Source organism: Dipodomys merriami, unplaced genomic scaffold, assembly GCF_024711535.1.
Source record: "Dipodomys merriami isolate MVZ:Mamm:240054 unplaced genomic scaffold, mDipMer1.0.p SCAF_1311, whole genome shotgun sequence".
Lineage (NCBI taxonomy): Eukaryota > Metazoa > Chordata > Mammalia > Rodentia > Heteromyidae > Dipodomys > Dipodomys merriami.
In genome coordinates this window covers 154,917-178,628 of record NW_027202618.1, presented here as the reverse complement: position 1 = coordinate 178,628, position 23,712 = coordinate 154,917, and the positions used below count along the sequence as shown (strand labels likewise).

The 23,712-nt window shown below is 44.5% G+C and overlaps 2 long non-coding RNA genes across 2 annotated transcripts; one reads left to right on the top strand and one right to left on the bottom strand.

Annotated features, from left to right (window-relative positions):
• The first annotated feature begins 2,403 nt into the window (after positions 1 to 2,403).
• On the top strand, positions 2,404 to 3,315 carry LOC138825010 (uncharacterized). The gene is made up of 2 exons (XR_011371276.1): positions 2,404 to 2,605; positions 3,132 to 3,315. It is a non-coding gene; the product is annotated as an uncharacterized lncRNA (long non-coding RNA).
• An 8,430-nt stretch (positions 3,316 to 11,745) lies between these two features.
• LOC138825009 (uncharacterized) lies at positions 11,746 to 21,327 on the bottom strand. Its single transcript, XR_011371275.1, has 4 exons — positions 21,167 to 21,327; positions 18,126 to 19,197; positions 17,481 to 17,636; positions 11,746 to 11,882 (listed from the first exon to the last, which is right to left on the bottom strand). It is a non-coding gene; the product is annotated as an uncharacterized lncRNA (long non-coding RNA).
• Between the last annotated feature and the right edge of the window lie 2,385 nt (positions 21,328 to 23,712).

Below are 23,712 nucleotides of genomic sequence, written 5' to 3'. Positions count from 1 at the left end.
ATCATGCTTGTCCTCTATTTCCCTAGATAATAACAAAACCTTGCTTTATTATCCCCCACTCAATAAGGCCATCTAAGTTCCTATTTGAAGAGACTTTCATAGGTCTTTTGTTGTTGTTGTTGCCTGTAACTATGTATAAATATGAACCACATTTTACATAGAAAGACTTCGTTCAAAATGATGCAAAGCAGCAATGAGCAATTAGTGGAGCCAAAATTAGGATCTAGTTCTGATGAGCTCTCTATAGGATCTCACAATTTTGCCCTGGTAATTCCTGCATTAGGAAACTCAACACTGTCCTCTAGTGACAGAAAAGTCATTACAACCCAGAACTCCTGAATCACTAAGAGTAATTATCATCAGTGATTCAATTTTACTCTCCTTCCTTCTTTCCTTTGCTTCCCTAACTTCCTCTCCCTCATTCCCTTCTTCCCTTCCTTTATTTTGTCAGTAGTATGGCTTCAACTCAGGGTCTTATACTCTCCCTTAGTTTTTTTCTCAAGGCTGTCCCTTTACTACTTAAGCCACAGATCCACTACTGGCTTTATAGTGGTTAATTGGAAATAAGACTTTCACAGATTTTCCTACTTAGGCTGGCTTTGAATCACAATCCTCTAATCTCAGTCTCCTTAATAGCTAGGATTTCAGGTTGAGCTCCTGGTTCAGAAATCTCATTAATTGGCCTTCTGGAAATTAACCACACTGTATTTCCTTGTTACACATAACTTCAAGTGATTCTTTTCACACATCATGAGCTGTGAAGACTAGTAAGAGAACTCCGAGTGTCACTTTTTCTTCTCTTTCTTAACTTCCCACTACTGAGAAATCCTTTCTAGCTAGCTTACCTTCTGATTACTTTGGGAATATATCTCACTTTAAATGAGCCTTAAAGTGAGATTCTTGTTTGACTGAAGTCTTGGATTACATAAAGTTAATTGTTTAGGAAAAAAGATTATCCAATATGGTGGCTTTGATAATTTGGAGATTTCTTCTGGCTGCTCATGGAGTATAGAGGTGAGCTGCCTGTGATAGAAGCCCTATGATTATTCTGTGTGGTTTGGTTTGGTTTTCATGCCAGTACTAGGGCTTGAACTCAAGGCCTGGGGACTGTCCTGGAGCTTTTTTCCTTAAGTCTAGCACTCTATCAGTTGAACCACAGCTCCACGTTCAGGACTTCTGCTGGTTAATTTGAGATTTCTCATAGCTTTTTCTCCTCAGTCTGACTTTGAACTTCTACCCTCAAATCTCTGCCTCCTGAATAGCTAGGATTACAGACATGAGCCACCAGCAACAGTCTTGGTTCAGTATACATTGGAACCATAGGCCAAAAAAGCTCTTCCTCCACATAATTCCTATTAATGAGCCCATAGCTTCCTATATGCTTTTGTATATATGTCTATGTTTCTCTCTATATACATATACATATCTATATAAATGTATATATGTATGTGCATGTATATATGTGTGTATACATATATACACATATATATGTAGTATATATATACACAATTAGCCAGTCTTGGGGCTTGAACTCTGGGCCTGGGTGCTATCTCTGAGCTTCTTTTACTGAAGGTGAGCCCTCTATCACTTGGCCACAGTGCCACTTCCAGTTTCTTAGTGGTTAATTGGAGATAAGTATCTCATGGGGACTTTTCTGCCCAGGCTAGCTTCAAATGGCTATCCTCAGATCTCAGCCTCCTCAGTAGCTAGGATGACAGGCATGAGTTACTGGCACCTGGCCTTACATGCTTTTTTATACCTTCCCAATCATTTGACTTAAGTAAAATGACTCTTTAGACTGTAGAGGGACATTTCATTAAAAAAATTTGATCAAATATTAGCATCCTCACACTAGCTAATTCAGAATAGATGAGGACTCAGTAAAGATCAATTTTTTTTTTTTTTTGCTGGTCATGGGCATTAACTCTGGGCCTGGGCACTGTCCCTCAGCTCTTTAGCTCAAGGCTAGCGCTCTACCACTGGAGCCACATCACCACTTCCGGCTTTTTCTGTTTATGTGGTGCTGAGGAATCGAACCCAGGGCCTCATGCTTGCAAGGCATGCACTCTACCGCTGAACTACCTTCCCAGCCCAAGATCAAATTTTTAACCCTTGTTACCACACTTCAGGTCCCTCACCATTGTCTTGCTATCTCTTCCTTGAACACACACAAAGGGAGCACTGTCCATCTTCTCTTCTGTAGCTACTGTGTCAGCAGTGCATCACATCCTTTCTGAATTATCCCAGTAAAACCTCATTGGTGTTCTCCCAGGTCAAGCCTCCCCTTCAACGACTCCTTCCCTCACAGATACACACAGAGTTTGTACCACATCAGGGAAATGTATTCTGTGAAAATATAGTGCTACTGACTTGTATGTTGGCCTAATATACCTCCCTCAGAGATGCCTACCATTCCTACTGGTATCAAGACAAGATGGAAGATTGGAGAAAGGAGTTTATGGAAGGGATGGAGATGCCACATAATTGTAGGTCCTTTCCTACCACTGCCTGAGGAACACATCATACAAGGTTTCACTGGATCCATGGAAATTCTTTCTAATAAGACAAAGGGGAACTGCAGATGGACTTGGTCAGCTCCATAAATGTAAGACATATCTATTATATAGCTAAGTCCCAAAGTAGAGCTTTCATGGATGATCTGTACAAAAAGATGCTATTTAAGAATGGCAAGAGGAAGTGTTGTATTGCAAAGTAAAACAGAAAATGATGCTCTTCCCTATAGATACACACTTGGAGATGTACTAGGCATGGTGTCATATTGACAATTCAGAAAACTCCAGCAATAGAGGGGCTGGGAAGGTGGCTCAGTGGTAGAGCTCTTGCCTTGCATGCTCGAGGCCCTGGGTTCGATTCCTCAGCATCACATAATCAAAAAGAAAAAAGCCGGAAGTGGCGCTGTGGCTCAAGTGGTAGAGAGCTAGCCTTGAGCTGAAGAGCTGAGGGACAGCACTCAGGCCCAGAGTTCAGGCCCCAAGACCGGACCCTCCCCCCCCCCCAAAAAAAAGAAAACTCCAGCAATAGAAAAAGAATGTCACTTTGCCTGACATGATTCTCAGCACTTCCTGAGAAACTGATCAAAGAACTGCATTTCCCCTTTTATCTCTTCATAGACTACTCCCCAGGGAGTTCACAACACCTGGATTTGGACAGACTGAGAGTTGACACCAGAATGACAAGGGACCATTATCACTGCATTGACACCACCACTTGGATTTTGTCCCTATAGGACCTGTCCCCTTTCCTGCCAGGACTTCAGCTCTCTTGTAAACAGAATAAAAGTTTAGAATCATTGGACGTCCATGTAGCTTTCTTGGCCAGACTGGTTTTTGGGAGTTTGTGTTTCTGTCCATCCTGAAGAAAGAGTTACTATGGATGAAGTTGCCAACTCTGTTTAAATAACAGTTTTGTAATACAGCTTCATCCCACTTTATCTCTCAGAGCCAATCATGCCTTGCTCTCTTATGCCCTGTGAGCATTTTTTTAAAACCTGTGAGCATTTTTTAAAACATTGTTTTCACTTGCAAAGAAGACAGTTAATAACGGGATTGGCACTGTACTAACACAAGTCTTACTCCCACAGGAGAGAGGCTGCAAGACCATGCAAGTGGGTCAGAGATGGATGGGGCTCACTCACACGTTACTAGGCAACTGTGCAAATGGGATGGAAGTGATATTGATACCTAGGAATATGCCTTGGAAATTCACTTGTTTCAAATCTCCAAGGCTACACTTCTCCTTTGCAACAATAAATAAATTAAAAGTGTTGAGAGAACATTCTCCTGCTTTCCAAAACAATTCTGGGGCCAATGAAAACACGAGCCATGTTTCTGAATGCTGAAGGCTGCATTTAGGTTTATTTACTCCCCCTCTTTCTCATTCAACATAGGAGTCATCAACCTCTCTATTTCTCAAGGTCTTGAATATCTCCAAGCCCTACCTTTGGGAATCACGAGCAAGCTTGAGGGATGGATGGAAGAAAAGAAGAAAATTAGAGGCATGGTAGAGGCAATTGGGGCTAAAAGGCCATGGAAGAATGGAGGTTGGAGTGAAGATAAGAATAAGAGAGAGTAAGAGAAAGACTGATGAAGAAATATGCATATTTTAGAGGTAGAAAGATGGGATGAAGACTCATTTTTCCACCAATGTTTACTGCTGTTAGTTTGAAGAGACATTGGGGAGTTGTGGCAAATCTGCCTCTCTCTCTGTCCCTTTGTTTCCTAATATGGTAGCTACTTAAGAGGAGATTTTTCTCTTAGGTAGCTTTGTGTCTGAGCTTCCCTCCATATTCCTTCATGAAGGAGTTAGGCCTCCCTGGCTAGGTAAAGGATAACAGCAAGGACCAGCTCCAATATGGGAGAGAGATGATTCAACAAGATGCCTGAGGAGAAGGACCCAGCAAGATGATGCATGCAAATCTCACAATGCAGTAATGACTCAGTAGAGACAGAGAAACCAAGGAGACTCCCTACAGCACTCCCTACACCCTATCTAACCCTATACCCACCAACTGGACCAGGCCATGCCTCAGAGGGAGAAGCTAAGACCCTATACATAAGGGACAGGTACAGGCAGGATGGAGATGCGATAAGGCTCCCGGATCCATTCTATTTTTGTTGTTGTTGTTGGTCATGGGGCTTGAACTCTGGGCCTGAGCACTGTCCCTCAGCTCTTTAGCTCAAGGCTAGTGCTCTACCACTTGAGCTACAGCACCACTTCTGGTTTTCTAGTGGTGCAATGGAGATAAAAGTTTCTCAGACTTTCGTGCCCAGCCTGGCTTTGAACCTGGATCCTTAGATTTCAGCCTCCTGAGTAAGTATAAAATTACAGGTGTGATCCACCAGTGCCTGCCTCCAATTCTATTTTAGCAGGATTTCCTTATGATATTATGATATTATTTAGTTCTCATAATCACTGGATATTACAGTCTCCTAGTTTTATAACTTTGCCTTGGAGATGTTGTGTCTCAAAGATGTTAAAATTCTCAAGGTCTCACCCTGAAAAAGTCACTGCTATAGTTTGGGTATTGAATGTGCTAAGGATTTCATCTCTAAAACACCAGTACTGGAGATATTAGGGGCCCTTTAAGAGTTGAGTCTTTCTGGGGAGGTCTTCAGGTCAAGAGCTTCCTGCTCCCCTATTCTGCCTGTCATCTGAGCATCTTCTCTGACACATGTTCCTATCAGGATATGCAATCTTTGCCAGAGGCTCAAAGCAAGAGACTACTTGACCTTGGACTAGAACCCACAAACTGTGGGTAGCTAAGGGAACTTTTCAGTTATAAGCTAATTGCTTCAAGTATGTTACTGTAGTAAAGCAAAGCTGACCAATACAACCATGGTGATAAAACACACTCCCCTTCTTTTTGTTTGTTATTAGTCATGAACTTGAACTCAGAACCTGGAGTCTGTCCCAGAGCTCTTTTGCTCAAGGCCAGCTCTCTACCTCTTTGAGCCATAGGTCCACTTCTCTGGTGGTTTGCTGGAAATAGAGTCTCATGGATTTTTGCTGCCTGAGCTGGCTTCAAATAGTGATTCTCAGATCTCAGCCTCGTGAGTAGCTAGGATTACAGAATGAGCCATTGGCTCCCAGTTCTTTTTCAAGCCAGAGCTTTAGACTATGTTTTGTTTCCAACTCAAAGGAATCCTCTATACCTGCCCCTTGTCACTCTTAGCAATCTGTCCTCCAGCTAAATAAAGGATTGTGAGGAGAAGAAACTTGTGATTCACGTCAGAGTTCACCAGAAGACCATGAAGAATGGAAGATAGAGGATTAGAGACAAGGTTATAAATACTAACCTTTACCTTGCTCATGTAATTGTAACCCCTCTGTACGGTATTTTCACAATAAAAAAAAGAAATAGAAATACTAACCTTGTATTTCCCTACTTACTACTTTTTGCCTCCACAGCAATTTTTCTTTGTAAGTTTAGATGTAATTTGATAGCACTGTATCTTGACTCTTAATGATTGATCATTGATTTTTTTAAAAAAAGTCAAATGGACATCCCAGAGTTGTCAGAAGAGCTGAGGCTCTGTATTGAGTTGTAAAGGAGAATCTGTGACTCTGCTTGCCTTTGGTATTAAAGTAGGCAATCCTGCCATCTAGTGGACTTTGAATCAACTTCAGTTGAAAGTCTTCTGCAATTTAGGGGATTCTATTTTAAATAACAAGGGAAGCCTGGAGTTGCAGTTCATCTCTATAATCCTAGCTACTCAGGGGGCTGATCTCTGAGGATCATGGTTCAAAGCTTGCCTGGGCAGGAAGTCCTGAGACTCCTTATTTGTAAAGAAGCACCAGGAAAGTGGAAGCAGGGATGTAGCTCAAAGTAGTAGAGGGATACCCTGAAAAAAAAAAGGCTCAGGGACAATGCCCACGATCGACAAAACAAACAAAAAAGCCCCCAAAATGCCAGAATGGCCTTGTGGGAAAAATATCACTTCTTTCATGTTTCAGCTCTACAGGGAGGAGAAAATGTGAACCTGGCACCCTTGCTTGCCACTGGTAAACTTTGCCCATAATTACTAACACTCATGTTCGCTGGGCCCCTAAAATAAACACCAAAACAAAGATTATGTTTATCTTTCCTACAGACATTCCTAGTAACCAGAAAGAGTTTGCACATTACTAGTAGCAATCAGAAAATATTTGCTGAATAAATGTATGTGCTTAGGATAAGTAAATAAAAGAGATGGGAACAGGAGAGATTGCCGATGTCTCAAAGGGAAGAAAGTAAGTTTTGAAATTTTTGCTTTCTCAAACAGAGCAAACCTAGTCCCTGCAATTGCTGGGTGAACAGGGAGAAAAGAGCTTTATAAAGCAGCACCATCACTCACACCAAAAGCCCTGGGCTCACCAAAAGTCCCTGTCTCAGGTCTCCCAAGAGTCAGTTGTTGCCTATCTCTGACCAGCAGAGGGCAGTGCATGCTCGCTCAAGCCAGGGCTGAGTTCAGTCTGTACAATGTCATCTGACAGACTTTGTGTGCTCTTATTCCTTGGAGATGTCTTTATGGTGCTTATAACTGGGGAACAAGATTGCTTTCTAAGTATTGTATGGAAAACAAGTTGTGTTCTTGTTCTTTCTTTAAACAGTGATGCTGAGAATTGGGTTCAGTTCAATAGGGCTGACACTGATATAACACCCTGTAGTGGGAAGTCAGTTTAGAATGACTTTCAGATTGGCAAAATCATCTGTACATAGAAGGTACCAGAGGCTTCAAATAGAAAATGGAGACTAGAGTCTCAGGAGCCCAGCTAGAACTTTCTTCTAGGTCCTGAGGCCTCTCTCCCGACAACACATGTACATTTTTTTCTTTTCTTTCTTTCTTTCTTTCTTTTTTTTTTTTTTGCTTATGTGGTGCTGAGGAATCGAACCCAGGGCCTCAGGCATGCAAGGCAAGCGCTTTACCACTGAGCCACCTTCCCAGCCCTCACATGTATGTTTCTTTGGCTGTAGATCTTTCTAGTCATGTCTTGGCTCATTTTAGGGTCTTTGGAGTCAGGGTGGGTAAAGACCACCCCTCAGCCCCCACCCCTGCCTTTCTGTTGAAGGGTTGGTCACTTGCTTTGGAATTTAAATGTAGTCAATCTGAAATCATTTATATTATTTCCAAACCAAACAACAAAATGGGTAAGTTGTGTGAGGTTTGATTTTCACAAATATTTTTTTTGGAGGGGGGTGTGTTGGGTCTAGTCATGGGCCTGAACTCTGGGCCTCAGTGCTGTCCCTCAGCTCTTCAGCTCAAGGCTAGTGCTCTACAACTTGAGCCACAGTGCCACTTCTGGCTTTTTTTTCTTTTTTTCCCCCTGCTTATGTGGTGCTGAGGAACTGAACCTAGGGCTTCATGCATGCAAGCAAGCACTCTACCACTGAGCCACCTTCCCAGACGGTTTCACAAATATATTTTTAGTGATTTTGGTGGTGGTGGTGTGGGGCTTGAACTTGAGGCCATGATGCTGTCCCTGAGCTCTTTAGCTCAAGGTTAATGCTCAACTACTTTAAGCCACAGCTCAACTCCCAGGTATTTGGTCATTAACTAGAGAAAAGACTCTCATGCAAGTTCCTACCAAGGCAAGATTCCATGAGCCATCAGACTCCAGTGAAGGAATACTTGTTTTTTGTTGTTGTTGTTGTTATTTGTTTCTTTTTGTCTGCATGTACTTCCATTTACGGTAGCACCACTCACAATAAAGATAGGGAATCAATCAAGTGTACATCATTGGACCAATAAAAAGAGAGCATATACATTCAGTGGAATGTTATTCAGCCTTAAGTAAAAAAAAAATAAATAAATAAAATAAAATCAGGTTCACGCCTGTAATCCTATCAATTCAGGAAGCTGAGATCTGAAGATCAAAGTTCAAAGTCAGCCTGGGAAGAAATGTCCATGAGATTCTTTTCTCCAATTAACCTCCAGAAAACCAGAAGCAGATCTATGGTTCAAAATGGTAGAGTGCTAGTGAGACAGTGCCCTAGACCCATGTTCAAACAAATAAAAAGAAAACAATTTCAACAATATAAATTGCACAGTAGAACACTAAGCTTCAAGAAATAATGCAGAGCCGGGTGCTGGTAGCTCACACCTATAATCCTAGCTACTCAGGAGGCTGAGATCTGAGGATCACGGTTCAAAGCCAGCCAGGCAGGAAAGCCCTTGAGACTCTTATCTCCAATAAACTACTATAAAACAAGAAGTGGCATTGTAGTTCAAGCAGTAGAGTGCTTGCCATGAGCTGAAGAGTGCAAGGACAGTGACCAGGCTCAGAGTTCAAGCCCCACAACTGACAATAAAAGAAGAAAAAAAAATAATGCAGGTACAGAAACACCAATATCAGACACACCCTTTTATATTTGAAGATTAAGAAATGTGGCTTTAGAGCAGACAGAAAAACCATAGGACACTGCTGAAGCATTGCTCATAGTCCTCCTTCAGTGAAGGGCAGAGCCTGAGGCTCCCGTGCCTTCTCTGATCCTGTCTCTTACCACTGAGCGCAGGCTTCCTCGCTGCAGCCATACTGGCATTTGTCCTGTTCTGCAGCAGCCCAGGATAACCTGTGCCAGGCTGGGGGCCACTGTTATTCTACTGCCTGGAATGCTCTTCCCCAGACACCCAGCTGCTCATCCCCCATCCTCCCCCACTCCCACCCACCAAAGAGATCTACTCTATGATACCCTGCTCAAAAATACAACCTTGTGCACATGCATGCACACACACACATGGGTGCAGACACACACAGAATATTCCCACCACTCATCCTTTCTGCCTTACATCTTCCTTCTGATGTATTCTCTTTATTACTTATGTAAATCTGGGTAAAGTCTTTCTCCATGCTTGAGTGTAAACTCACAAGGAGAGATATTTTTGTGCTGTTCTCAGCATTGTGTCAGTCTTCAGCATGATGTCTCTCACCCTGTGGTCACTCAGCAAATGTCCATTGACTGAAGGCCTACCCATTCCCTCACACACTTATTTGACAAGTGTCCTGTTGCACATGGTCAAAGCTCTTTCCCACTGCTTTCTTATGACTCCCTTCCACAGCCCTTCTCACCCTTGCCTTGTGGTCTCCTCACCTGTGTTTCCATGCCCTTTGCCTGAAGCCTTGTGCACCTCAATCTCACACATGGAGATGGTGTGCACACACCAGCTCACCTGCTCCTCCTCTGGGAAGCTTTTCCATCCCACACTGGCTCCTCCCTCTTCAGTTCTTCCAAGTCTTTCCTCCAGCCCTGGTCCCATCCTGCTGGTTAGAAGCCTATGTAATGATCTGTGTGATATTCTAGCTAAGCTGTGGGAGCCTCATTCTCTGGGGCAACTTTTGGTCCTATCTCCTTCACCTACTGAGCCAAATGCACTCCAACTCTTCCACAAAGGTTTAGGAGTGTTCTAGCATGCGTGTGCATCAGACTATCCATTGAAAAGTCAAACATAGACCTGAGTTTAGGACAGTGAGCTCATCTTGCCCCTTAAGACAAGACTGGCATGGAATCATAAAATGACTTGCCTCCTGCTTGGGATACTGCCCCTCTCCCCCATCTCCACAATGCAACTCAACACTGAAATCACAGCAGCGAAGAGGCACACTCTCTACTGCACTAGGACTACAAGACACTAGCCTCTTAAGCCAAACCCACAGATGTGAATTGAAGCCCACTCCCTCACTCTGAGCCTCAACTGCAGCTTTTGGGGCAGCAAGGCCTTGTCTCCTGGCAGTCTCTGCCTCACTCTGAGGAGATCATTTGACACATCTAGCTCTGCATTGAGAGCTGAACTTGAAGGAAGAAAAGAGCACATTTTCCTTCCTAATTCCGTCTCGACGTGCACATCAGGTTGGGTTTGAAGGAGGCTGATTCCCAGAGGAATTCCTGAGCAGCCATCTGCTTGTGTGCTTCTGAGACATCTTGGTAAAGAGAGAAGGAAGCTGTTAATCAATCATGCAAAGGGAGCTGCTTGCTCTTTCACTAGGAAATGGGAGTGCACATGTCCTTGAGTGTGCACATGTTCTGATATTCTAAGGGTCTTGATACACTTGCACTATACATGTCCTTCTCTCCATGTCCATTCTGCACAGCAGACTAACACCACCTTCCTTCCACACCCATTTTAATGTGTCACTGACACAGCTGTCCTTCAGATAAGTACACAAATACCTTTCATAACAACAGAGAAACAAACCTGTGCCACAAGAGATTAGCAAAGTCAAGTGCACTGCCTGATGCTGGAGGCTCTGTAATCCTAACTATCCTAGAAGCTACCTGGATTGCAGCGACAGCCAGTCTAGGAAGACTCCATCATCAATTAACTAGAAAAATGCAGACCTGGAGGTGTGACTCAAGTGGTAGAGCACCAGGCATGAACATGCAAATTGAAAGGAGAGAAAGAAAAAGAAAGACTGAGACAGAGAGATGAAAGACAGAGAAATGGACAGAGTTAGAGACAGATTCAAGAACAGGAAGAGAGAGAGAGAGGTAAGAGAAAAGGGAGATGAGAGGAAGAAGATGAGGGGAAGGAAAAGTAGACTAAGAGACGGTATGAGGTAGAAGAAGAGGAGGGAAGAGATAGTAGAGAGGGGGAAAGACAGGGAAAGGTGAAAGAGGAAAGTGATGGAAAAGGAAGCAGAGAGAGAATTAAGAAAAAAAGCACAGAGATAAAGACTTGGTACGAGCAAACACTCACAAACATATACACACAACAAAGAAACAAAAGGAAAAAAATAAAAGGCATGGAAACATCATGGAATTTAACAGTACTTCCCTCCCCACGTACCCTCTTCACTGAACACTGGACCACGAGGAATTCAGGATTCCTCAGCTCCCTTCATGACCTTCCACCTCTCAGTTCTCCTTCAGCATTAGTGTCAACCCTGTCATTCACCAGGTGCCTATCCTTTACCCTCTTTAGCCCTCACTGCTTCTTTCACCATAATCCCACCTCATTCTTTGAGGGGAGATCTGCTCCCCAAATAACCCTGAACTGCACTTGTCCACCAGGAGACCCAGTCCTCCTCTTGCTACAAATCTCATCAGTTAGCTCTGCAGGCTCAGCCTCCTAACCCCAATGTATACAGAGCAAAGTCCAGCTGTGCCCAACTCCTCCCCATCACACACTTGTCACCCAAGACAGCATCAGCCTTCAGCATTTCCTCTGTGTGGAAATCTAATAGCCCTGGATGAACCAACGCAAATAAGACAGTGGTGGAGAGTCACATCCAATCTTACTGAATCTCCACTTATGTCCAGAAGTAGTCATCCCAGGCAGGGTCCATCCTCAGATCAAGTCCACAGAGGCCTGGTCCATCCACAGGCACCACTATACCTCCATGTTCTCTCAGGTCTCCTGCTCCTTCAGAGGTTTCTCCAGCTCTCACTGAAAGGAAGAGAACATATTTTAATTAATATACTTTGTGATTCCAAAAATAGGCTCTACATGTTCACAGTGGTCTCATATGTGAAACTCAGCACTCACAACACTCTGTTTACCTGAGGAGAAAAATTGGGCTAACAGAGGAAGTTGCAATTACGACTTCAGGGTGTATGCATTAGGGTCTTTCAAATATGTGTTTTATCTTTTACCAATGTGAGCAAATAAATGAGAAATCGGGTTCTCCTGGATGATGGCTTTATGTTGGGATAGTGATGAGTAAAGGATTATAGAGAAAACACACACAGAAGAAACTGCATTGAAATGGAGAAAAGTGGGGCAGAAACCACTGTCATGGTACATGGAGACAGGTCTCATTTCTTTCTCAATGAAGACTTGCCCTTATGCTCCAACCCAGCCAGTGTAACTGGTGTGCTCAGGAGTTGGACCCAGTCATCTAGAGGCCACAGTAGGAGGAGCAGAGTCCAGGATGCCTCCTGACCCTCAGATCTATGGGCTTCAGCTCAAATGTAAATACAACAAATAAGTATATAAACATACAGGAAACCTACATGAAAGGTAAGGTGATTACCTGCTGTAGCATTTGGAACAAAACCACCTCAAGGACAAAGGTGAATGGTTGTCAGGTGAAGTCACCATGTGATCAAGCTGCAACCCCTACCACCTCTGAAGGTAAAGACACCTTCAGGCTACTTTTCCATTTTCCTTTCAGCCTGGGAAGGCCAGCTCAGTGTCAAATGTACTTTGACCAGAAGCTCGGCTGCAGAATCCTGTAGCACCAGGCACTTGGCCTGAGTGTGCTACACGGGGACTATGCCAGGCATGCTGGGCTCATAGCACTAGTCATGCCTCCTGAAATGAGTGAACTAGTGTGTAAAGGACTGGTAAATAGTCACAAAAATCAAGTCTGTGTGAGAGCTTGGGGGACTACTACTCTTCCATGTAGCCTAGGGGACCATTGCCAAGGCCACTGGGCACATGGGAGGATGCTGCTACTGCTACCTTGGCAACCATGTGGTAACCATGAGGACATCGACCAGAGACAGGGAGAGAAGGGGAGAGACAGACAGACAGACAGACACAGAGACAGAGAGACAGAGACAGAGACAGACAGATACAGAGCAATAGAGAGAATGGGTTGATCAGGCAGTTTGAATCTCTTGGCAAGTATAAATTTTACAGACATGACAAAATTTCATGAAACCAAAAAACAAAATTAAGAGCTAATCCCCAAATAATGTACCTATAAAAGCTTGTTTTTTAAAAGATGGTTTGACTGTAGCCCAGGCTTGCCTTGAACTCAAGAGCCTTCTGCATTTGCCTTCTAAATACTGGGATTACAGGTTTGCACTACCAGTCCATCATAAAAAGATCATCTTCCATCCTGAGGCTATCCAGGTGTACATCAAGGGTTGCACCTCTTAGAACATGCTCTTGTGACAGGAAATTCCAAAGGATTTCATAGCTCTGGGTCAGATGCTACTATAACTCAGGAAATTACTAAGGTCTTAGGAGCTCTGATTGAGGAACCAGGGTCAATGACCAAATAGTAGAGCAAAAGATCCTACTACCACCCCTGTTACTCAGGAAAGCATGAGTGTTTTGGGATTTCTATGTCAGGAACCATAGAAAAAGGCCAAATACATTTACATCACAGGCAATCACAGGAGATTGTTTACAAACAGAATGAATTACTCAGTAAGTCATCCTATCAAGGGTAATAGGTTTCTTGGTAGTTACAAATATGGAAAAGGAAAAAAAAACTGGAAGAATATTTGGGGTGAGATTGCAGTTGGAGGTGTCAGTGTGAACTCATGATTTTGAGTATATATAGATGGATATATATACATAGATTGGTGTACAAATCAGAAGTTGAGACACTCAGGAGGCTAAGAGCTTGAACACTGAAGTTTGAGACTAGTCCAGGCAGGAAAGTTTATTAGATTTCACCTCCAAACTAACCAGCAAAAAGCAGGGCTTAAAGGGGGGCTCAATTACTAGGACCCAAGCAAAGCAAGCAAGAGGTTCTGAGTTTACATTTCTTTACTACTAAAAGAAATTAATATAAATTTAAATGTGTATATGTGTAAATATACATGTATGGGCTTGTATATATCAATGCACACCAATATACATGAATACATGTATTTTGTATATTCGTTTTATGTATTTTCCAGTTCTCTTCTCCAAAAGGGTCTAGGAACAATAACATCTCAAAAGCAAAGAACATACCTAATACTCAGATGTTGGTTTCTAAATGCCATCCAGCCACAGCTCCTGGATAATAGTTGATTCAAAGACTAGAGCATGGAAGGTACTAAATAAACATTGATCTTGTGTATGAGTGAAGAACAAAAGCACTAATGAGGGCTTAGGGGTAGAGTGCTTGCCTAGCATCCATGAAGCCCTGGGTTCTGCAGTGCCACATAAAGAGAAAAAGCTGGAAGTGGCACTGTGGCTCAAGAGGTAAAGTGCTAGCCTTAAGCAAATAAGCTCAGGGACAGTGCCCAGGCCCTGAGTTCAAGCCCCAGGATTGGCAAAAAAAAATAAAATTAAAATAAAATAAAAGCACTAATAAAAGTCTGTTAGAAGGGGCTCGCACTGGCCAAGTCTGGAACCATCAAAACCATGACAGGAGTGGAATTACAACCCAATGCATTCAATAGGAATCCCTTAGCAAGTTCAAACATGAATAAATATGTAAATACATAAGCAAACTGTCAATGATGTGAGGAATGGGATATTTCCACAGCCTTATGTGTTTTCCCACACATCACTCAGTTACAAAGGGAGAGGAGAATTTTTTCAGTAGAAAAACGGGCAAATTTGGCCATCTTCAAGTGATCAAAATTACCTACTACACTCCCAAGACAAACTGATGTCCCCAGCCACCTGGTGGGATGCAGTGGGAGGCACACAGTGTCACTTCACGATAGTCCTGCAAGACCCAAGTCAAATCATGATAAAACTTCAGACAAGACTAAGTGGAAGTGGCATATAATCTTGAAAACAGTCAATAAAATTCTTGAAAAATTTTCAAGATTGAAGAAGACTGCAGAGCCAGAACCAGAGCAAGCAATCTTGACTTCTGGATAGGATCTTTTCACTATCAAAACTATATCATGAGCCAGGCATCGGTGGCTCACGCCTGTAATCCTAGCTACTCAGAAAGCTGAAATCTAAGAATCATCATTCAAAGCCAGCCCAGGCAGGAAAGTCCATGAGACTCTTACTTCAAATATCCCTCAGAAAACCAGAAATGGAGCTGTGCCTCAAATTGGTAAAGCTCCAGCCTTGAGCTAAATGCTCAGGGACCTTTTACTGGCCCTAATTCAAGCACCAGAAAGGAACCAAAAAAAAAAAAAAAGAAACCAATACTCAGACACTATGGATGGAACTGGAGGACACTCAATTTCATGAGAAACACCAATATCACACACACCCTTTCATATTTGAAGACTAAGAAATGTGGCTTTAGAGTAGACAGGAGAACCACAGGACAATGTTGAAGCATGGTGGGTCACCACTCTGCTCACAGCTTCCTTTGGTGTAGTGCAGAGCCTGTGTTGCCAAGAGGCTCCTGTGCCTTCTCTGATCCTGTCTCTCCCCACTGAGGCCAGGCTTCCTTGCTGCAACCACACTGGCATTTGCACTGTGCCAGCTGGGGGCCACTGCTATTCCAACTGCCTAGAATGCTTTTCCCCACACCCAGCTGCTCAGTCCCCTATCCTTCCCCAAAACCCCCTTGCCAAAGAGGTCTACTCTGATACTCAAAAATACAACTTTGTGCACATGTACACACAACACACATCTGCAAACACACAAAAACACAGATTATTTCCAACACTCATCCTGATTCTTTCTGCCTTAATCTTCCTTTTCATATATACTATGTACTACTTTTGTAAGTTTGAGTATTCTCATTCTCCATGCTTGAGTGAACTTCCTCAGTGAAGTACACTAATCTAATGCCCTGCTGAATGAATATCACAGTGGTGGAGGTTCATATCCAATCTTACTAAATTTCTGCTCATGTCCGCTTGTACTCATCTCCATCCACATGTTCCTATATTTTCATGCTTTCTTAGGTCTCTTACTCATTCAAAAGTTTCTCCACCTCTAGTTGATAGGAAGGAAAATATTGTAATTCCTACATTTTTTGGTTCAAAAAATGGGCTCTGGAGGTTTATAGTGTGGCAATATTTGAAATTCAGCTTCCTACACACCATGTGCCCTAGGACAATAATCAGGCCCTACTCTTCTTCCATGAGACCTAGAGGCTTCCCCTGGGAACTGCCAGGGAAAAGGAAGCACCATGCCCAAAGCCTGGTGCTCTGGGGAAGGGGGTGTCAACTGGAAGCATCTTTGGTGACTCAAAGTGTCTCTCCTAAGAATCTGACATCTCTCAGTGCTGAAACCCTTGTACTGTGGAAACGTAATTCTCTACCTCTCCATTCTCCACATGCAGCCCAACCCAACACCCTTTCCTTTCCCAAAATTTTCTAAGTTGTCCCTCATACAAGTACACAAATTCCTTTTGTAATAACAGAGAAACCAATCTGTGCTTTACCAGATTCACAAAGTCTAGGTGCTGGAGGCTCACCTGTATAATCCTAACTACTGTACACACTGACACTGAGAAGACTGTAGATAAAGCCAGTCTGAGCAGACTCCATGTCCAACTCAGTAGAAAATCAGGCCTAGAAGAGTGACTCCACTGGTAAAACATCAGCCAGAAACACGCCCACACTCAAGAGAGAAAAAGGGAAAGAGGGGGCCTGAGGGGGAGAAGGAAAACAGACAGAGAGAAAAAGAGAGGGACATGCATACATACCTAAACACAGAGAGACAAAGAGACAAATTCAAGAGAAAGGATTGAATGAGAAGGAATGAGATAGGGAGAAGAGAATGATTAGAGGGAGGAGAAGAGGAGAAGAAGAATGAGGGTGTAAGAAAGGAGAGATTAGAGACAGTAGAGGGGAGGAGGGCCCAAGGAAAGGCCACAGAGGGAAAAGGAGACTGAGAAAGAGAAAAGAACAGAGTTCAAGCCAGCACATTCCCAAATGCATGCACACAACCAACAAAAAGACAATTAAAAAGCATTGAGAAATCATGGAAATTAATAGTACTTCCCTCCCCACCCACCCTCTCCACTGTACATTGTTCCATGAGGAGTTCAGCATTCCTTACATTCCTCCTCAGCTCTCTTTCAGCATCAGTATCAACCCTGTCTTAAACCAGTTATGCATCCTTTGCCTATTTGGACCCTTATTGCTTCTCTCGCCACAAATCCATCTCATTGTTTGAGAATAGCATTGCTCCTCAAATACCCCTGAGCAGTACCACTGACCCACCAGGAGCCCCAGCCCTCCTCTTGCTGCTATTCTCATCAGTCTACTCTGCAGGTTCAGCCGCCTGACCCAGTGTATACAGAGAAACGGCCAGATTTGCCCAACTCCTCCCCATCATACACTTGTCACCCAAAGGCAGCATGAATCCTCAACACTGCCTCTGTGTGCAATTCTAATGCCCTGGGTGAACCAATACAAATATTCTAGTGTGAAGGCTCATATCTAATCTTACCGAATTTTTGTTCTTGTGGGAAGGCAGTCATCCCAGGCAGGGTCCATCCACGGGTGTGGTCCATATACAACCAAAGTCCATCCAGGCTATGTCCTTCCACAGATCCCAGTTTATCTCCATGATTCCTCAGGTCTCCTGTTCCTTGACCACCTCTAGCTGAACGGAAGGGAATATCTTTTAATTCATACACTTTGTGATTCCAAAAATGGCCTCTTGATGTTCAAATATTTAAAACTTGGCTCTGATAGCATTCTTGATTCCCCAAGGAGAAAAATTGGGCTCTGCTATTCTTCCATGAGGCCTAAAGTCTTTACCGGGAAACGGAAGCACCATGCCCAAGCTGGTGCTTTGGGAAAGGGGCCCTCTCTGGGGACTCATAGAGTCTCTACTAAGAATCTGACACCTCTCAGCGCAATTGTACAGCACATATGTCGTCCTTCCCTGTCCATTTACACAAACCCATCACCCCCTTCCTTCCACAACCAATTGTAAGGTGACTCTACACAGCTATCCCTCACATAAATACACAAATGCCCTTTCAAAATAGAGAAAGCAACCTTTGCCACACCAGATTAACAAAGCCAATTGCATTCCCTGATGCTGTAAGCTCTTGTCTGTATTCCTACCTATCTCCCAAGATGATACCTTGAAGATTGCATTTACAGCAAGTCTGGGAAGACTCCATCTTCAAGTAAATAGAGAAATGCATGCCTGGAAGTATAACTCAAGCAGGAGAGAACCAGACATATCCATGACAACTGAGAGAGAGAAAAAGAGAAAGACAGAGAGGGAGAAAGGGAAAGAAGGAAAAAGGGAGAAGTGTGGAGAGAGAGGAAGAGTGAGGGAGGTGGAGGGAGAGAGAGACAGATTCAAGAGCAGGAAGAGAGGGAAAGGGAATGGTAGAGGGTAGTAGTGGAACAGCAAGAAGAGGAACAGGAGAAGTAGAATAGGAGTAGCTATGGGAGGAATGAAAACAAAGGAAGAGAAATGGTGGGCGGCAGCAGGGAGAAGGTGAGAAAAGTGGAGAGAGAACAGAGAAGGCAAAAAGCACTGAGGTGTAGCAGCACACACTCACAAACACATACACACAACAGACAAAAGGAAAAAAAAAAGAATAGTGATCAAGAAGTCTTACAAATCAACAGTTAATTCCTTCCCACCCACTTTCTTCACTGAAGAATGGCCCATGTGGAATTCAGGATTCCTCAGCTCCCTTCTTAATTTGCCTCCTGTCATTTCTCCTTTACATTTAGTGTCCACCCTGTCATTTACTTTGTACCCATCTTTTCCCTCTTGTAGCCCTTATTGGGACTCTCACCAGAATCCCTTTTTGTTCTTTCAGGGGAGATCTGCTCCCAAATAGCTCTGAGCTGGACCACTGATCCTACCTACTGCAGAAAATCTCATCAGTCTGCTCTGCAGGCTTAGCCTCCTGACATCAGTGCACATATAGCAAAAGTCAGGTGTGCTCAAATCCTCCCTATAACACACTTGTCACCCAAGGGCAGACAGCATCAGCCTGCATCAAAGCCTCTCTGTGGAAATCTCATGGCCCTGGCTAAACCAACACAAATAGCCCAGTGGTAGAGGTCATATCAACCTTACCAAATTTTTGCTACTGTCCAGATGCAGTCATTCCAGGCAGGGTCCATCCAGTGGCACCACTGTATCTCCATACTTTCTCAGGAATGCTGCTCCTTCACAGGTTTCTCTACCTCTACGATCAAGGAAGGAATATTATTCTACTTCATATTTTTAGCCAGTCTAAACAGTGGCTCTGGTTGGTCAGACTGTTCTCTTATTTGAAACTCAGCTAACCCAGCCTTCTGGTTCCCCTTAGAGAAAATGGGGACTCATGGGAGGAGTTGCCATTCAAAACAACCTGTCTTAGTAATAGGGTCTCTGATTGTGAGCAAATAAACAATTCTGAAAGAAGAGATGCTTGGATGAAGGTTTTATGTTGGGATAATGATGAGATTTAGAGAGAAATTACACACGCAGGAAAGTGCATTGAAATGGAGGAAAGTAAGGGCAGAAACCATTGATAGTGCATTGGGTGAATGGAGACAGGTACCTCTCCATTCACAGTGAAGATTTGCCTTTGTACTCCAACCCAGCCAGTGTAACTAGTGTGCTCAGTAGTTGTACCCAGTCACCTAGAGACTGCAGAAGGAGAAACAGAGTCCAGGATGCTTCCTGCCCCTGAGATCCATGGATTCCTATACCACCAAGTTCAAGGGCCTCACTTTAAACCTAAATAAATAAACTAGCAATTGGGGACACAAGCAACCTACGTGAAAGGTGAGATGAACTGAAGCGTTTGGGACAAAAACACCTTAGTGTTCAGAGGACCAAGGGAAAAGGTTGTTCAATAAAGTGACAATACTATTAAGTAAGGGATCGATGTGTAAATGCCCAGCTCAGAAGGTACAGCAGATTGAGGCCACCTTTCAACTTATCTTTCAGCATTGGAAAGCCTTGGTGATGTCAGCTGTCCTTTCTCCGAAAGGAATCCCTGCCGGAGAATCCCCTAGCAGCCGTCACACAACCTGGCCATGCTGGACTGAGACCTCCACAGTGTGAACTTCCTGCATGACTCCTTTCCCACCTGCAGCTCTTCAATTCCACATCTCTCTGCTTTAGTTAGACTCACCCCGAAGATCTGAGTCTGGTGGCTTTCAACTGTGCTGTTTCAGAGTTCTGCACTGCTTTCTCTGGGACAGCTTTGTTCTCAATCTGTGAACATTACTTTGGGGCCTTCACACAGCAGCAAAGTCTGCGAAAAATGGTGACTATCCTGTTAGCCACCCTCCTCCAGCCCTGTCTAATGTTCCACCTGAGGACTATGGCCTCCCCCTGAGGATGCCCAGAGGGAAGACCATTTTCCACTGAGTGGAAACTGTCTAGTGTACCCGACCAGCTAAAAGAATCTGGGCCACAAATGAAGCTGGAACTGGAGCTCTGCAGGGTGTAGAGCAGAAGGACAGGCAGACTGGCACTTTGGGTTCTCTTCAGAGGTAACTGAAAATTTGAGGACAAGCTGAAGGTGTTACATCCTGCAGAATAGGTGGCTCTTTTTTGTGGAGGAAGAGGGCTGGTGGGATTGTCCTCAGGAGGTGTGCATGGTGGACTAGCCAAAAGCATCATTTTTGATTCCACACTTCTGGTATTCTCCTTTATGTTTTCATGGATGAGCAGGTAGGTGCCATGGCTTCATTGAATGCTCTGTTCTTTCTTTTTAATACCAGCTACAGTGTACACCATGTTGCAAATGACTGTGACAATAATGGGGTCCAGCTTGCTGGGCAGTTGCTAATCAGGAAGCAGGCCAAATCCCACACTTAGGGCCAGCCATGGGTGCTCCATTATCTCCTCAATAGCAGGCCTCAGATTGAAGCCCACAGTCAGCAGTTTAGGAAGGAGATCACGTCCCATTGCAGTTGGTAAAGGGGACCGATGTACCTGGCCTCTAGGATTTGTTTCCATATCTGAGTCATCTTATTCTCCTCAAATGGGAACTTTCCCGTTGTCATCATATACAAAAGCACACCTAAGTCCCCAAATGTCCACCTTGTACCCACTGAACATGTTTTGTAGGATCATTTCAGGGGGGTGGAATAGTAAGGCTCCACAAACCCCCTTTAGCAACTGTCCTGGGGTCACCCTGAAACGTCAAAATCACTGACCTTAACATTGCCATTGGTGTCGAACAGGACGTTGTTGGCCGTCAGGTCTAGGTGTGCAATTCAGTTCTCTTGAAGGTAGTGAACGGCACTCGTGATCTGCTTGAACAACCTCTTGGCTTCATACTGGAATAGGCGTATGCAAGGGGATTTATTGACTCCACCCCAAGAGATGGCCCTGACTGGCCAGCTCAGTGACAAGGAGTCTTCATCCTCCATCACCTGGAACAATTGGATGATGTGTGGGTGACGTACACTTTTCACAATGGTTACTTCGTTTTCTTTTTTCTGTTTGGTCTGGTCGTGGGGACTGAACTCTGGGCCTGGGCACCGTCCCTCAGCTCTTCAGCTAAAGGCTAGCACTCTACCACTTGAGCCACAGGGCCACTTCTGGCTTTTTTCTTATGTGGTGCTGAGGAATCGAACCCAGGGCCCCAGGCATGCAAGGCAAACGCTCTACCACTGAACCAACTTCCTACCTGCTACCTCGTTTTCTATCTCATGACTTTTCAGATCTTTCCTTGGGAGAACTTTGACTGCCACTGTGGTGTCAGTGAGGCAGTGATGGGCCAGCTTCTCATAGACACAGCTGCAGTAACCGATAATCTTTGTCAAGTTGTACTGTGCAATGACAGTGATCTCCCCCTCCGTGGGGGAGGAACTAAAGTTGTACATTAACACCTTGTCCCTGGGATGGCAAGTAATCAAGCTTAAGAATTACCTAAGATGATCTAAATGAAGTGGACAACTAATAAATCTTAAGAAACAGAAGGTAACCTACCAACAAACAAGTAAACACAACCCCCAGCTAAATAAATGAAATCCCCAAACCCAAACAACACAACTACCACTCCCCACACCCAAAGAAAGCAATCAAGTAGTTCTGAGTTAGTCCATCAGGTCACCGGAGTAAAAGCTCCCAGCACTGTAACTGAAAAAGCTGGAGAGCAGCTGCCTCATATGTACCCTGTTGGGCATACCTTCACAATCCTCTGTGATGTCAGGGGGAAATGGACCAATCACAAGTCAGGCCATTGACATCAGTGAGGAAGTGGACCAATCAGAGCCCAGTGCACACCTGCTGGAAGTTAGGTACTTGGTCCAGGAAGTCTGTTGCTAATGACACTGGGCACATGGCAGGATGCTCTTACTGCTACCATGGCAGCCATGTGGAAACCATGAGGACATTGGCCAGTGGCCCTCATGTTTCCTCGGGGTTGGGCATCCTAGGATGGCCATCCTAGGATGGCCCCTGTGAGGACATCACCCAGTGGGGTATTGATGAACCACAGAGAGCGAGACAATCCATGGAGGCACAGTGAGAAGTGAACAAAAGAAGTTTATTTATACCAGAAAGGTGTCTTGAGACTTCCTTGTCCTTTTAGATACCCAGAACCAAGAGCAGCCTCGATCACCAAACCTCCAAACCTCCAATAGGCAGTCCTGACACTCCAACTTTTATTGGTTGGTCTTCAAACCACCAATTAGTTGGTCTGCAAACCTCCAAACCTCAGATCTCCAAAGCCCCAAACCTCCAAACCTCCAAAGGGGAAGGCTTTTCCCTTTCTTCCCTTCCTCCCCCACATGTAGGCCTCTCCACTGTCCACAGGCCTCTCTAGAGGGAGGTCCCAAATGGCCTCCAGAGGAGGCCCTGAATGACCTCCAAAGGAGGCCCCAACAGGCCCTTCAAGGAGGCCCTGAGTGACCTCAGGAGGATGTTCCAAATGGCCCCTCAAGAAGTCCCTGAAGGACTGGGATGGTGGCTCAGTGGTAGAGCTCTTGCCTTGCATGCATAAGGCCCTGGGTTCAATTCCTCAGTACCACATAAGAAAAAAGCCAGAAGTGGCCCTGTGGCTCAAGTGGTAGAGTGCTAGCCTTGAGCTGAAGAGCTGAGGGACGGCGCCCAGGCCCAGAGTTCAGACCCCACGACCAGACCAAACAGAAAAAAGCAAAAAGAAAAAAAATCCAGAAGTGGTGCTGTGGCTCAAGTGGTAGAGCGCTAGCTTTGAGGTGAAGAGCTGAGGGACAGTGCCCAGGCCCTGAGTTTAGGCCCCACGACTGGAACCCCCACCCCCCCAAAAAAAGTCCCTGAATAGCTCCTCAAGAAGCCCCAAAGGACCTCTCAAGGAGGTCCCAAATGGCCCCTCAAGAAGCCCCAAATGGCCTCTCAGAGCTTACCCTGTCCTCCACAGGCCTGCCCTGCCCTACTGTGGCAGGCTTTCCCCTCTTGTCATCTCTCCCCCTCCACTCCCAATCCTCTCCTTCCTCCACACTCAATTCCTGCCTCAGGACTTCCGGTCTTTCCTTTACTCTCATCTCTTCAGAACCACTGGTCTCCTCCTTACTCCCCTCTCCACAAGAGACCAGGTGTCCTCAGGACTCCTCCCTCCTCCCTCCCAATGTGTTTTCCCCTAACTTCCCCCCTAGCCTTGGAGCATGCAGCCTATATACACCCAGAAAGGCTGCACCCCTGCCCCATTAATGGCATCAAACTGATATTCATGATCTTCCCCCAAGCAGCCCAAGTCCAATCCCAATAGTCAGCTCCC